This window comes from Pleuronectes platessa, chromosome 7 (assembly GCF_947347685.1).
Source record: "Pleuronectes platessa chromosome 7, fPlePla1.1, whole genome shotgun sequence".
NCBI classification, from domain to species: domain Eukaryota; kingdom Metazoa; phylum Chordata; class Actinopteri; order Pleuronectiformes; family Pleuronectidae; genus Pleuronectes; species Pleuronectes platessa.
This window is the reverse complement of record NC_070632.1, coordinates 5207771-5223952: the sequence shown is the minus strand read 5'-3', so window position 1 is coordinate 5223952 and position 16182 is coordinate 5207771. Positions and strand designations below refer to the sequence as shown.

Here is a 16182-nt window from a genome sequence, read left to right as displayed (position 1 = left end):
CATCCCGTGTCTGTGGCGTAAGTGTGACTGATGGCCGAGCAGCTGTTTCCTGGGGGCTGCACCGCTGCTCATGCCCCGGTTGTCGCTGGTGGCTGTGCTGCACTTCTCCCTGTCCAGCTGCTCTCCTGCAATGTGCACAGACATCCAGCACATCCGCCTGTTGCCCATAGAGGGCGCTAGTCAGACCGGCGGGGCTGCTGTACAGTGCTTCAGAGTCTACTTCTTCTGAAGCTGCACAATCCAGGACCTACAGTGGATTCACACAATTATAAACAGCGCTTGCTCAAGATCAGCAACTCTCTAATGTCTTCACATCACTTTAGAGCTCAGCTTATCTGTATCTGTATAAGATATTGCTTCTTTTTATTGATTTATTGAGCAAGAACAAAGTATCGGTGTCTTTAGATCGTGTAATAAGTGAAAGAGAAAGTAGATAATTTAATCAATATAATACAAAGGATCAAAAGGACTTCACTTGATAACCAGATACTAATGATGCCTAGATAACAAACTTCAGGACTTTTACAACACATCCCCACATAGTCCTATATTGTGTACATGGGTCTGAGAGTCTTAGGGTCTTGAGGCTCCGCTCATGATGCAGCAGAAAAAAGCGTCGGCATGATGAGTCAGAACGAAAGCTCTCAGCTGTCCTAGAACCTGCAGCTCGCCGCTCGCCACACCTCACCTTTAGATACACATCCTCCAGAGACGCATCCTGTTTGCTGCGGATCAGAGGCCATCTCTGCACCATTGTGTCCTCTTGCCTTCATTTGACAGGTTTTAGCAGGAAGTTGTCTTTAGTGTCATAGCAAAACTGAAAGCACTGAAGTTGAAGTTTTAAACCTTTAAACGATGATAAGGTTTGATTACTTTTACTTTAATTGCACGACTATTGTCTTTTCAATGCAGGAAAGCTAAATCCGCAATGTGCATTTGAAAAGAGTGAGGGGCTCTAGGTCTAGATGCTTAGTTAATATATTGTATCTGGATCAGGGTTCACCAAAGGTAGAGTTAGTCGTCTGACACACTGGCTTCTGTTAATCAGTGATACCTATGCCTTTCCTCTTTCACTTACACTACATTGCCCGTTAACACTGTTGACACAGATTTCAAAGAATCTTTCCATCATTCCAAACATGGCAATTATCAACCAATCACATGTGAATCAGTCCCCCTCATGCCGGGGATTTCTTTTTTTTTAAAGTTAAAGTTTAGTCAAACTCCTCTGGGAGCGAAGCAGCTCACTCACAGGACCCGTCTCAAGTGGCCAAATGCAGAGAGAAACTGGCAAATACCACAATCCAGAATAGAAAATGGCGATGGAATGTCTTGCAGGCACGAGGAGGTGACAGAGGAATTAGCCTTGATCAGAGAAACACTTGGAGAATGCTGCTGCTGCTCGCTTGCCAGTGAGTTAATCACAAACAAACCCCCTCGAGAGTCAGTCGATCATTAAAGCAACAGTATTCTACATTCTGACGCTCATATAGCAATAAATAAAGCTATGGTACTTTATCAGTCTGCGTCTGGGACCTTGTGTTTGCATGCTGCAGCACCGCTTTGCTTAGTATTGATAAGTATTCATATTTAATCATGGGAAACTGGATTCTTGAGAACCCACTTCTAATCTGTTTCCTGTTTCCTTGGAAATTTAAAACCAGTAAAACCAAATTTGCTAATACGTATGAATCATATCTGAAATACATAATTCCTTTTACACCAACACATATTGTATGTTTTTTATAAATGTGAGCATCACTCCCGTAGATGAGTTTGCAATGGACAGGCCACACATTCCAGTTAATCCTCCCAGAGACAACAGACGACCACAGCAGCAGTCAGTTGCCCTACAGGTTACAGACACCCATGATGTCTGTTATGCATAAGACCGAGAACATCACATAGTGTCACATAATGATGTTCTCAGTTTCACTCACTTAAACACCATAGTTTTTTTTTTTTTTTACTGGTATGAAAACAACCCTACATGGATGCACGTCTCTCTTTTGTACAATGTGCATGTCCTGTGACCGAATCATTCAGAGTCCAGGCCCGGGCTGTTTAAAAATCTTTCTCTCACTAATCGTCGTGCCTCAGGTCTTAACGACCTTCAGTGAACCAGAGATTCAAGCAACACTATGTAACTTTTCCTGAGTAACAAGTTGAAATCATTGGTTTCTGAGCGTTTGTCATTTCCTGATCATAAACTCCATCAATCGCTCAACCGAAGCTGTGACTAACTGAACAAAAAACACCACAGATTGTTGAATATTCATCGTGATCCCTGCATTCCTGAAGGATTTCAGCTCTGAGAACAAAACACACTAAACAGTTTTTAAAAAGATTCCTCACTCAGTATTGCAGACGAACACTGTTATTAACGGATGGACAGTTTACTCTTGAACCTGCTTTGCCTTGTGTGTTTTTTGTAGTTTAAGCAGATGACCACTTCTCAGGTACACACGTCTTTCTCCCAATCAAAAAAATCTGTGTGCCATCACAATGATTCTGAAGATTGTTGTTTTTCTGGTAAAATTGTTGGGGCACGAGTCTCAGATATATGTATTTAAAGAAAGAAGCAGTTATATATTTGTGTGTTTGCATGTGTGTTCGTACATGTGTGACCATCGACGCCTCCCCGCCTTTTATATCAGTGATCTCCTTCACGATAGGCTGCCTCTGTGGATCTAAAGCTGAGACCGTTCCCAAAAGAGACCCTGAGTCCCAGGTGTTTCAGACAACATCATCCTCTCTCGCTCTTATTTGCGTACACAGATGTTGAAGCTTCCACCTTCTGTAGACATCCTGCAGTTCTGCAAAATCCCCCAAGTGTCATTCTAAACCCTGCAAACCTGATATTTCACTCAAGAGGCCATTGAGTGCACTATATTTTTATTTTGCATATGTCGATCTTTTCTTTTGCGCGATGGAGATTTAAGTTATTTTGCTTTTGTTATATATCTTTGTGTTTGTGTTTGTGTGTGTGTGTGTGTGTGTGAGGCCAGTTGAGGTTATGAATGAGCTACAGCTGTATTGCCCAATGTCATTATGGACAGCTGATGAATAATAATAATAATAATAATAAATAATAAAATAAACTGTCTGGGTGACGCGGCAACATTGATGCAGCAGGTCCAGTATCTTCCTCACACATCTGGCCTCACAGAGACACACACCCTGTCAACGCGATAAACACACACATGTTCAAGACCCGAGAGAGGCCACCAAGTTTGTTCTTGCATTTTAAAAGGAAGAGCACAAGATTATAAGAGTGATGTTTTTGCAAGGTCATTGGAAACGAGCTTCGACAAAGACAGAAAGGAGAACAAGACCGAGACCACAGACAGATATGTGAGCATTAAAGAAGAGTGGTGATATGGACAGATGGACAGGGACAGGGAGGTTAGAGAGAGAGAGAGAGACAGGCCTGGTGATGGATAGACAGATGGATAGAGAGAGGAAGAAGAAGGGCAGCGATAAGGACAAAGACATCAGTCACGTTTAGGGGCTTTTCCCTCAACCCCTCCCCCCCCCCCCTCTGCGAGTGGACCTTGATCCAAGCCACACAGACTCTACTGTGTCATGGTGTGTGTGGCCCTGTGTCTGTGTGGGCCTGCGAGTGGTGACTGGACCAACCATGACTCGGCAGAAATAGAGCCACATAGGAAAGAATGGAGCACGGCCTCATTGTTGAAGGAGGTTTCTTCAGCCTCGCATTAGCGACCATTCAGAACACAATAGATCCCGGAGTCCTTTCACATCACAGGGCTGGAGATTTCTTCCTTTGCAGTAGTTTTTTGTATAAAAGTATCACCGCACCACTTTAAAGTCACTTTGAATAACTTGTGGCTGTTACAACTCGTTTGCTAGTTTGTGATTAAACTTCACATGGACGAGTCACGAGATGTCAGAAGTGCAGCGGGTTGGTCTAGCCAGTTATGAATGATGTCAGTTGTGCAACAAATCTTATCTAAGAGTTTGCTAAGATGAGCTAACATTAGCCACCAAAAAGTTTCTGACTGAGAGAAGTTGTAGTGACAAAACCTCCAAGTGTGTGTTTTTTATAAGTTAAATGGACAGTAGATTGCACCGGAGAACAAGTGGTTAAAAAAAACTAAACAAAGCTCCCTCAACAGTCCCTGATTGGTTGTACCCTTTCTCATGAAATGAAACTTACGTTCTGTCAGTGATTAGTAACTTTATCAACAACCCAGAAGTATTTTAAACATGATTTGTAAGTAAATACAGAGCAGATAAAGAATGTCAGGAGAAGGAGGCTTCGACCAATCCACAGATCTACATGTTCTCCACACATACACACACTCAAACCTGTACATGTGTGTGTAATTCACATGCATGTATGTGCTTCCTCGCATCCCTCCGTGCATGTTTGTGTGTGTGTGTGTTTGTGTGTGTTTGTGTGTCAAACACTTGCACTTGCAGTTCCTGTTTGGGGAGGTCCACTGGTCCTGGCAAACAGTGTCTGGTCTTATCTCTTGTGTTTTATGTTCCTAGCGAGCCGGGGGCACAAGCAGCCCTTTGTGGCCAAGAGGTGGCTGGTCTCGCTCCAGACCGACCCATGCAGCTGTTCACCACTGTTGGACATATCGATGTGTGTGTGTGTCTTTGTGTGCGTCTGTGTGTGTATATATGTGCGTGGGTGCATGTGTATATGTGTGCCTGTATGCATGTACTGTACAGAGTTAGCTCAGATTACTAAGAAATGTCGGTTACTGAATGGAAATGACATGGCCATTTTTTCTGCAATTAGTAACGCAATCCATTGTGTTACAAAAAAATATAGAATCTGACCTGAATACTCTTGGATTCCTTTCACATTACTGCAAATTAAACATTGAAAATATATCAGCGCGAATATCAGACAAATGGATGGCACACAAAATTCCACTTATGTGTAGTTTCCCATTCAATGTATATAAAATGCATATTGTTATGAATTCTATGTTATTTATTAATCTAAGCCATCGCTACTATTGTCAACCACATTGCTGTGGTAGATGCAAATGAGCTGCTGAACAATGCAGCGAAAAACGGTTGTAGCGAAATTCAAGTGAAGAGCAAAACCAGTCCCACATGTTTCTACGATGTTAGATAGAAACATACGCCCCATTTATGTTGTTGTAACTTATGATAACAGAGAGGATTTCAACACTCTATTCCACAACGTTAATTTAAGCAGGGTTGTCAAGCAATACATCCACTAGAGGGCAGCGCAGAGTCGAGACTTTAAACAACAACAAACGGAGCAAAGAAAGAAGTGTCTAGTGTAGTTTCTCACCTTCTCTTAAAGATCCACCATTGTTGAATTTTCTAGCTAGTTTCTTATGGTCGTCTCGCTGGAATTATTGGTTACACTGCCCCCCCATGATTTCCTGTGGTACTGCTCTGTTTCCTCTGTTTTGCTCACATCGGTAACTTGATCGCAAACTTCGTACAGAGGGGCCTCGTCCCCTTTTGTGTACATCTTTAACGTTGTGTTTAGATGATCTTCCTTCCAACTTGAACTTGAAGTCCCACTTTATTTCTTTGCCCGTTGACTCTCCTGCGTTGCACGTTTTCGAAGTTGAATTTTTGAAGGTGATATATTGCCAGGACTTGAAGCCCTTTCTAGAGGAGCTGCTACTATTCAAACTTTCCACCGTTCTTTTTTCCCCCTCGCCACAAATTGAAGAACTTGTCTGAGAAGCCCCATGTGTCAGAAGTGGTTTGACAGTTAATATCCTTGGTTATCATAAAACTGTTTTATAATTTATGAACGGCCATTTTCCAAAGAACTAAATAAAATCACACAATCCTCGACTGTGTAACTATAATTATTACTCATCTGAATTTAAACACACTGAGGAGCTGAGGGTCCGGTAGGTTTGCATGATATGTCATCAGACCAGTGGGTCTCTTTCACTCCTTCTCCCTCTCTCCCTCTCAATCACCTGAACCTTGGTGACACCCCCGATCCCCTCAGTGGAGGTTCACTGCTCGGTAACACAAAGTATATTGTGTGTGTGACCCATTAAGAGCTTCTAAAAGGAGCCATCGGCGAAGCCAGCACAAAGCCACGTGCTGTGTTGGCAATCGAGTGTGGAAAGGGCAAGAATGTGGCCCCAGACTCAGCTTCCGTTTATTCAGTGTGTAAAAGGCGGAGAAAGAGAGACAGAGGAATATGAGGCATGCTATTGGGCATGAAAGATATTTTAAGACTAAGAAATGAATCTGATGTCTGTTAAAATGTCACTATACAACATTAAATGCATGTCGGCTCCACTCCTCAGCTGGCAGATGTATTTTAAGTAGAGTTCTTTATGTTAATAAATCAACGTCGCTAATGTCGGCAGTTGTAACAAATGTAAAAAGATCTATGTTGTGTAGTTGACATAGTTCTAGGTCACAGTGCAACTTATTTAAAATAGACCAACAATATTTAATGAAAGTGGAGGAGTAGAGCTCAAACGGGGGCTGCAGAGGGTTAAGGTCCCATCCATGTTTTGGCAAACTCCACATGGCACTTCAATTGATATACTTAGATTACTTCATAAATGCAATACTGTGTGGTTGCATCATATACTTTCTTTCAGTGTTGAGTTTCCCACACCTTCCCCATGAGTCATCTTTCCAAAACTTTTAAGCAACTCATATTAGGGTGACTGTATCGTCATTAATACCTTATTGAAAGTGTGGGAAAGCGGTGGGATAGACGGATATGACAATATAATCCACTAAACAAAACCGAATTGTTAACCAGCAGAGATTTTGCAACGTTTTCCCCTGAAATATCTCAAAAGCAGATCCTGAATAATCACAATGATCTTAAAGTTAAAGCTTCTGCTTGAGAAATATTTTCATGACAGGGTAAGATCAGTAAGAAAGTGATGGCTCATGAAGTTCTGAAGTTGTGTTGCAATTTTTGTGTATCATTAGTCTTCAAGAGAGCCAGAGTTCACAGGTATAGAGTTAGACTAGAATTACATCCTTGCAGTTGGTTGTACCTCCTTCAAAACATCAAGTTGAATTAAAATCTGTCCAAACTCACACTCACATATACACATATTCAGTAAAGCTTTAATAAAAGAGTATTAATAAGGGGTACAGGTTTATTTTTTCCTGAGTTACAAGAAGGGGTGGGAGGGTGGATGGACAGACGCACAACAAATGCAGAGGTATAAAAACATTTCCTGGTTTTGATGCATCCACTTTGAAAAACTAATTAGATAGTTTTCTGACCTGAATAATATTTATTAACTTGTTGCTAAAAATAGGGCAAAAAAGCATTCCTTGAATTTCAGCCTGCAGTAAAAGTTTTACTGAGCTTCATGTTCACTGCATAAAACGTCATGTCCGACAGATTGCTCCCTAAAAGAGACACTGCATTAAGATAAATAACAAAAAGGAAAGTCGAGTTTTCTCTGGTAACCTTCTTTGGCTTGGAATCCTCTACCGTTAGAGGTGTGCCTGCGCCTGCTGCCAAAACCGTGACAGCTGGGGGTTGAATAGAGAAAGAAGAAGGCCCGTAAAGTCGTAGGGAAACATGAAACAGACTTTGCAACTGGCTGTCCCATATGTACGTCCACTTACTCTGACAGGCATTGATTGAAGGTCTGTTGGGTTGTAGCATAAAGCTGATAATGGCTTGTGGGTTTAACGAGAAAAAAAAAAAAAAAAAAGACAACACACAAAAGAGAATAAAACATTTGGCACACATTCTACAACCTGAAACGGAGCAGATCAAGAAAAAAGGGAATGAACGTTGTCAGTTCAACATTCAGAGAAGGACGGTAAAAGGTAAAAGGTGTTCCAAACGTCTGATATCATCAGATCAATAAGCTGTGTATTTGGAAAACATTTTCCAAAAGGTATTATAAACGCAGGAAGATGTTCTTGATTGTTTTGCATAAGGGTAAGAACAGCGGCTGAAGCAAAGAACAGAAGATCTAGAATATCGAGAGAAAAACTGGGTTTCAGTGGATCTGGAAAAGTCCTCTTTATTTTAGGTAGATATGTAAGAAGTCTTAAAAATATTCAGTTATAACCTTACAGGTCTTAAATAGTCTGTTTGGGCTGTAATCAGTTCAGTGTTCTATATGAAAGGTTCCCTACATGAAAAAGGCATCTGCCAGCCAATCGGGGCGGGGGGGACAAGCAGATTCTAGGTTTCACCTTTCGTTGATTATGGTCTTTCAAGGGTCTTATATTCAAGTTGTTGAAACCTGAAGAAAACCCTGAAAATGGATGCAATGGGGTAGAAAACTCTTAATACTAGGTCTGGGGCTCCCACTGCAAGTCACTCAAGGCCCTTTACTCTCTCCCCCCCCCCCCCACACACACACACAACCATAAGGTCAGACCGATAGTGTGAAGATATTTGTTTGTCACCACCCTGGATCTCCTCATACAATCAGTCTCCCCCAGCCCCAGGGCGAAACGAGGCCAATATCACAACCCACTGACCTCGAATGTCAAGTTTCTCACATTCGGTGTCATAAAGATATGTGAGTGTTCAAGTCTTTGCACAGATGCAGTGTTTATGATGACAACAATAATGAACTGGCTCACTTTGAGTCTCTTCTGTACCGAGTCAGTCAGGATTAAATAAGTCTGACTACGTTCTCCTACTTTCTTTATTTATTGACTGATAATTCATCATGTCAGGTCCTTTGTCCGCTTGTCTCCTTGTCACTACGCCGTTGTTTCAACAAGACACATTTGTCATACACAGTAAAAAAAGACTACCTATTTGAGATTCTTTGACTTGTGAAAACACGTTGCTTCCACAACTGTCACAACCATCCATCCATCTTGTTCTCTCACGTTCGAAATGCATATTCTGAATCGACCTCTCACCTCCTCGGCCGTGGCACTTCCTCTCTCCGCTGGTGTCCCACCCCGGGGGGGAAGGGATAGCCGGGGTCACGGGGGTCAGCAGGTTGAGCTGTCAGCACAGGTTTCACGTCTTAAGTGGAGCCTGTGAGGAATCGGGGCGGAATGCACAGACACTGCAGGACTCGGTGTGGGGTCACAGCACATCGGATTTATTGCTATTATCACCGTGAACTCTGTGTTCTTTTTTACTCCATCACTTCTTCACCTCCCTCTGTCTCGCCTGGCGCTCTCCCATTCGGTTTCCATGTGACACTATTGCTCTCTGCATCATCGGGCCCATCCATACAGCTCCTCTGCCTTTCAGGTTCATTTAGGGATTGTAAGAACAATAGTGGCATTGTTTGTTTTACACAGTCACTAATGATGCTGGATTTTAACCTGAAGTGAAGTTTTGCTAAGTTCCTGTTGCGAAAAATGGAATTATATGTAATAACCAGCGATTCAATTCAGCAATGGATTTGTGCATGAATTTAATTCAGTATAATTACTGCTGACTATTTATTCCTCTCTGCCACAGACCACCAAAAACTTTCAAAACACACAAGTGAGTCTGATTGTGTGTAACGTGTGTGACATTTCCCTTCAATGCTATAGACATGGACACTGTATTTTTAGAGTCAATCCCACATCCACCCCCCCCCCCCAGCAATATAAATACTAATTACTGTGTGATTGCTGAAAATAGTCGACTACAAAATGCACCACTTACACCTTCGTGCTTGTGTCTGCTAGAACTCCATTGCTCTGCTATTTAGAAAATTACTAGTTTGACTTTAAAAATAATATAATCACACTATAAACTCACTTCTTCTCAATTGTGATATGATTATGTTTATCAGAAGGAAGATTGGTTTATTTCTCCTGAGCACCACATACAGGACACAGACAGAACACTACACACGCATTGATGCATGTCGACACTAACTTGCAAAAACAGGACAGGAATCCATTGCTTTGTCCTTTTCTGAACCTGCAGCGTCTCTCCTTCCTCTCACTCTCCTCTCACCTGTCTTTACTTCTTGGCAAACTATCTGTCGTCATTGTCTCGCTCTTGTGTTTGATGATGTGAAACATCTCTGTTAACATTGTATGATTGTGTGTTTTCATGCATTTATACCTCTCTGTGTGTGTTTGTGTCTGTGTGTGTCCTGACCTGTGTGGGAACATCTGTCTGCTCATGCTCGCGATGGGGCAAACAGAGAGGGCAGATTCTTAACAGGCCTCAGACAACCAGCTCCACAATGAGGAGCGGGGAGAACACTGTGGTCTGCCAATCAACTGAATTTTGTTTTCAATTAACCCGGGGGTTGAAAAGATAAATGAACCACCTTGAACAAATCCTGAGGAGACCAAAGAGTCGATAGAAAGTTACTTGCAGTCTTTCCCCGGGTGGCGACAGGACGGGCTGTTTACTCAGGCTTTGGACTGACTCACAAATCAAAGTGTGTGTCAGAATGGAGAGATTAGGGAGCCAGAAAAGGTCTGAGACTCTACCTGCACCCTTGTCTCTTTGTTGTCACCCACCTGGATGAGCTGTTAGCGTTGCGTAACGCCCCCAAACAAGACGAGGACATTCGCCAGAGAAACTTTCGAATACCCTGATAAAATGCAGCTGTTTGTATCTCCTGCTCCGGGACTGAATGGGGCCCAGAAGAGGCTCTTTAAAGCACTAAGGAGTGTGGCATTGTTCAGAGCGGGAGATTCCCCTTCCACTGAAGCGTTCGGCTGCTCCCGGTGTGGCCCGTCCCGGCAGCTGCTGTCATTTCAGGACAAGACGCAGACCATCAAAGCTGGTAGAGCGCTCTGAGCAAACTCTCCCTGCCGTGGACCGACAGGGAGACAGAGACAGAGGGAAATAACAGCAAATAGAAAAAGGAGAAGTTGCAAGTTGTTATGATTTGTTATTCAGTCACTGAAACAATCCGACTGGTTTCTATTCGGTTCCAACGCAAACATTATAGTCGAGTCGGGTTCCACTGAATTATGTTTCCTGGTATCGCCCTGCGACGGGCGTGGATGCCGAGGCAGGTAACTGATGGCCTCCGACAGTAGCTCAGGTTTCAAAGACAAGGTCGGATAATGGAAGACGTTTAAAAAAAAACATCTCAGACAATGCAGGATCTTAAGTCCTGGATGTCTTGCTCATCATTCATCTGATCCCATTTCCTGACTTCTAAAGATTGAGGGGATCTACTGTAATTCAAACCTCTCTCCCTTTCACATGCTTTGAACTCCCACTCTAGTCACTTTGTGTGAGAAAAAAGAGAAGGGAATATGTGTTTTGACAACTTCACATCTCGCTGGCTTTCATGCTACAACTTCCTCGCCTCCCCCCCTCCCCTGCTCCATCACCCCTCTGCTCCTCTCCCACTTCCTTGTGGTCGCTCGGAGTGAATCCAACCTTGTCCTGCCGTTAAATGAAGTTCTGCGGGAGGGAGGGAGGGAGGGGGTGAGGGAGGGAGGGGGTGAGGCTTTACCTTTTCGGAAGTGAAGCTAGCTCTCTGACCCGTCGTGGTGAAAGGACCCTTGGGCTTCGCTGCATAAGATGAGCTCCCGGGGGGGGGGGGGTGGGGGGGGAAGCTGGAGATTACACCTGATTACACGTGATAGGAAGGAGATTTATAATAAAGTCAGTTGGTTCCTTTGTGGAATAATCCGCTCCTCCCATCCAAGTCATTGTGATGAGTGATAAGGCCTCAAGTGTGTATAACCCTAACAGAAATAGCAGAGTAGTTTTTTTAATGCAGCTTCTGTCCTGATGTTCCATTTTATTTTAATGTGACTGGTCCTAAACCTGCCTGTTTTGAAAGGCCTGCTTTTTATAATGTGTCGGACGTTGTGTGCAGAACTTTTTATGAGCGGTTTTTGCTGCAGAGTGAAATTTGTGAAAAAATGTGTTCATCCTACCTGGTTTATCCACGATGAAGGTTTAAACTTCATCCCTGTTCATGTTTGTGGTTTATATAAGTTTGAATGATGTGTTATTTTGTTCATACATTGCGTCTTGTCTATTTTAAAAGTTTGTTAGGCAATCCACACAATCTTCAGACCCACAACCACAACTTTTCAAAGTAAAAGCTCTGTATTTCGGCCCGATAGAGACTATCACAGCAACAAGACGAACGCTGTGCTTTTACTTTTGAAGACAACTCGCTAATGTGGAAGTGATTCTATAAAGGATGTTGCCATGACGGAGATCAGCACCCACAACTCCCATGAATGTAATTTTGATATAGAGGAAATACAAATAATCAGATTATGAAAAAGCTGATGTGGTTTATATGAGGATGAAGAAGAAGACATGTTCAACTTGCATGAAATAAACAATTACAAAAACTGTTCAGAATGTGTTGGAGCTTATTTAAGTGTCAGTAATATTAATTTATCTGAAGTCATTTGTCCTGTTCTCACACTTCACTTGACATCTTTCATCCAACGTCTCATTTGTCTCATGTCTCCTAGGAGCCGGATCCCGGGGTTATGCTCAGGAGCCTCAGAAGGTGATCTCAGGTAAGAGGGATTACATTTGTTTTTTTTCCACTGTGATCACGTTGGCTGATGATTCATGTGAGCAGGTATTCATCTGAGCTGGGCTTCAACTTGCTGGTTCCTCAAGCCACACTAGCTTGTGTTAACATGGCTTGAACGCGTCGCTGGATGTGTGTGAACAGACACGAGTCAAGCTGTGCGTTTCTTGTTCTGGTCTGTTGAAGCGGAAGTCTGAAGCCCATTTCTGCCAGTGAGAGAAAAGGAGAAACGCTAAATCAAAACTATGAGATTGGAAAGTCAATCATAATTATGAGAAAGTAAGTTGCATAGTAGAAAGTAAGCAATATTATGATAAAGTAAGTCATAGTTATGAGATAGTAAATCGAAATTATGAGCTACAAAAATTACTTAATACTATAATTCTTATTTTGAGAAACTGAGTCATAATTAAGAAATATTAGTTTTTTTTTTTTTTAAGTGATTCACTTACTTTGAGCCACTAGTCGTTGTTTTGATGAGACAGTAGATGTCATTTTGAGACTAGATGTTTTTTTGGGATACTAAGTCATTATTTTAAAGGCACTAGTGGTCATTTCTAGACACTACGTAGATATTTGGAGATATTAGTTTGTTATTTTAAAATATGAAGTCGTTATTTTGAGACACTAGTTGTTATTCTGAGATACTAAGTCATTATTTTGAGATACTATGTCTGTATTTTGGGACACTAAATCATTATTTATCATTATTATTTTGAGTGAGTAAGTCATTACTCTGAGTCTTTCAAGGTCGTTATAAAAACAACATAACAACTCACAGGACCTGTGGCAGAAATGGGCTTAAGGATGATACATTACAGTAGATAAATTAATCATATTTTTGGGGCAATGCCTCCAGATGAAGCTGTCGTTTTCTGTCAGTGTAGATTCCCCCCCCTGTATAGATGCCACCACCTCTGTTAACAATAGATTCATAGCACTGCTGGGCTTGTAGTTGTGTTTTGATTGGAACCAGTCTTGCTGGCTTGTCTGTCTCGTGTAGGAGCCTGAAAAAGCTTTTCTTCTGCCTGCTTCAAGTCGTCTTCTGTCAAAGAGAAAGAAAAAAAAAAAAAAGACTTCATGAGGGAGTAGTGGAAATTGTTGCTCATTGCTCTCTTAAGTGATCTTACTTTAGAAATGAAACCTAATGTTGCTGGGATTACGCTGCCTGCAGTTGTGCTGGTGTTGACGTTTGCTGCACCGTGGTGTTTTGAAGTTTCTGGACCGGTGTCATCTCCTGCTCAGGTTTACCCAGTTCACGCTGTGCTCCACTGACAAACACTGCATCTGCTCCCAGGGCCATCTGCAGGTGTATGGTTTCCTGATAGAGGGAAATAAAAGTAGCTTTCAGTTCAGGTAAAGGTCAGCACATAATCTATTACTGACCTTGTTACTGTCATTTTCAGTATCACAGTGATATGATACCGCGACTGTGTCTTTCTCTGCCGCTGAAACCCCACAGGCGCGGATTCCTGTAAACGTTAGCTCTAGGTGGTTTCTCTATCGCTATCTTCTCATGCACAATGACTGATTTACTTTTTGAATTGCTAATCAAAACTTATTTTGCACTGACAGGCTGCATTACAATCGTCTTGCATTGTGCTTTTTAACAGACGTGAGGTTAGAGGAAAGGACCCTGACTTGATGATTCTCTGTTGCGCTCCTTTTGCAAGACCTGTTTTTGTCTTGATTCAGATTTTTTTTAAAGATATGCTGCTCTGCCACATTTGATGATGATAAGATGATCTTTTATATGTATTATAACATTTAAATAAAATGTACAAGTCACCATAAATTGGACAATGCTATTAAAATAATTTTGCAATTGAAATAAAAACAATACGCATTTATTTATCATTTATTTAGCGACTATTATACCCTCCACTATCAGTGCAGACACGATGGTATATCACAAGCACAACAATCAGATGGAGTGAACAACTAATGTCCGACTGAGGAAACATGATGGATACACGAGTATTATTATAAAGTATTTATTTTATTTGAATTTAATTTAAAACAAATGGATACATTTTGGATAATCTGTGTTGTTATGTTATTTACTACCTAGTTGTAACTCTTAAAGGTTTTTTAATACGCTTTCAATTGGTTAGTGTTATTCCATGTTGACTTGCACTACTGAAACTATATTACTATTACAGGTATAGCATTTCTTTTGAGAGTTGGGTATTTGGGGTGGGTGCATCTCTGGATCTTCTTTGGACTGGTTCTCCTTGTACATTTTCTCAGTTCCAGTTCATAATTATGCCAAAAGCCACTGAATCTGTGACTTGCGGTGTTCCCCAGGCTTCTGTCCTTGGTCCGATGCTGTTTGCATTGTACTTGCTTCCTCTTGGGCAGATGATTATTATTTTTAAACACTATTTCCTACCATTGTTGCGCAGACATCGATCTGTTTCTATCAGGTAGGAAATATTGCTAAACTCAGGCCCATTGTGTCCATAGATAGCTGAGATGGAGATGATTAAACGTGTGTGCATTTCCCCCAGGCTATGTTCTAGTTCTATTTCACCTGTCAAGATTTAAGGTCCTCGGGCAGAAACGATCAAACCCTATTCCTCAAACAGAAAATTTGAAAGTGCTATATTTACATACATAGTAGGTAAATAGTAGATGTTTAAATACAGTGTTGGTTGTGTTTCTTAAGAGGTAAAAAACTTTTAAATTATTCCGCAAGGGAGTTTGATAAACCAGTTCACCTTTCATTATCTCGCGTGTACATTAAGAAACATATCTTCATCACTCGTTTCACACTTTATCTCTTCAAACGTTTTTCTCAATGCTAATTGGCCACAGGCTGTGAAATACATATGCATACAGTGTATTCCAGTGTGAGAGAGCATTCCTGGGTCAAGTGGCCGCTCTAAGGGTGACTCGACACTTTTGACATGTGGTTGACCGTTCAGCAGCAGCAGCAGCAGCAGCACAACACTTGTGTTCACAACGTTTGCCTGTTGGGATTAGCACTGTGCAGCTGCCCTGCTGCTCACAGCTGACCTAACATGGGTCTATGAAGACAGAGGTGGAGCTCAGTGGATCTTTTGCCGTGCACCACTTTCCAGTCATACAGCGGTTCTCACCCACATTCACGCGTATTCATTCACAAACAAGTGCTGACTCATTTTTACTGGTTGATCCACACCTGTAACAGAGTGTTTCCTGCAGTGTAAGAAGTCAGCACTACATATACAGTAATTAGCTCCTTCTATACATTATGTAACTATTCTAAATGCTCAGTAGAAAGTTCACCTTTAACAAGTGCTAATCAATAAACATTATTGTAGAGAGGGTGGCTGCATTAGTCTGTGTTATTGGTGATACACAATTATGACATAACCACCAGCTCCACTAATTATTTCACTATAACTCAATTGAGAATTTAGTATAGACATAAAACCTGTTTGGTTAATTTCCCTGCATTAGCCGAGCAAACATTAAATAAGTAAACTGCGCAGCATGAAATATCATCAATACTTAATAAACAATTTTATATGATCCCTGCTGTAATTGGTGTGTGTGTGGCTGTGTGGCTTTGTGTGTGTGTACAGATATTAAGGCAAACTATTTCCAAATGCCTGGTATAATCAGTAACACTGCTTTTATGTTAATCCCTGGTGGTGAAAATAAGATGATCTATCACTGATGAATTGTGTCAGTTGCATATTAAGATGTAGAACGTGCTTATTTTGTATCTTATCGTATATGTATTAAAGATTAAACGTGGTGATTACTGTAG

General features: G+C 41.6%; 1 long non-coding RNA gene across 2 annotated transcripts in view; it reads left to right on the top strand.

Moving 5' to 3' along the window:
- Window positions 1–16182, top strand: part of LOC128444847 (uncharacterized) — a 97840-nt gene that overhangs the window by 71696 nt on the left and 9962 nt on the right. The window contains exon 3 of one of the 2 annotated variants that reach the window (XR_008339190.1): window positions 12361–12408. The exons of the other annotated variant lie outside the window; for it this stretch is intronic. This is a non-coding gene — a long non-coding RNA (uncharacterized LOC128444847). The remainder of the gene's footprint in view (window positions 1–12360; window positions 12409–16182) is intronic. 2 annotated transcript variants of the gene reach the window in all.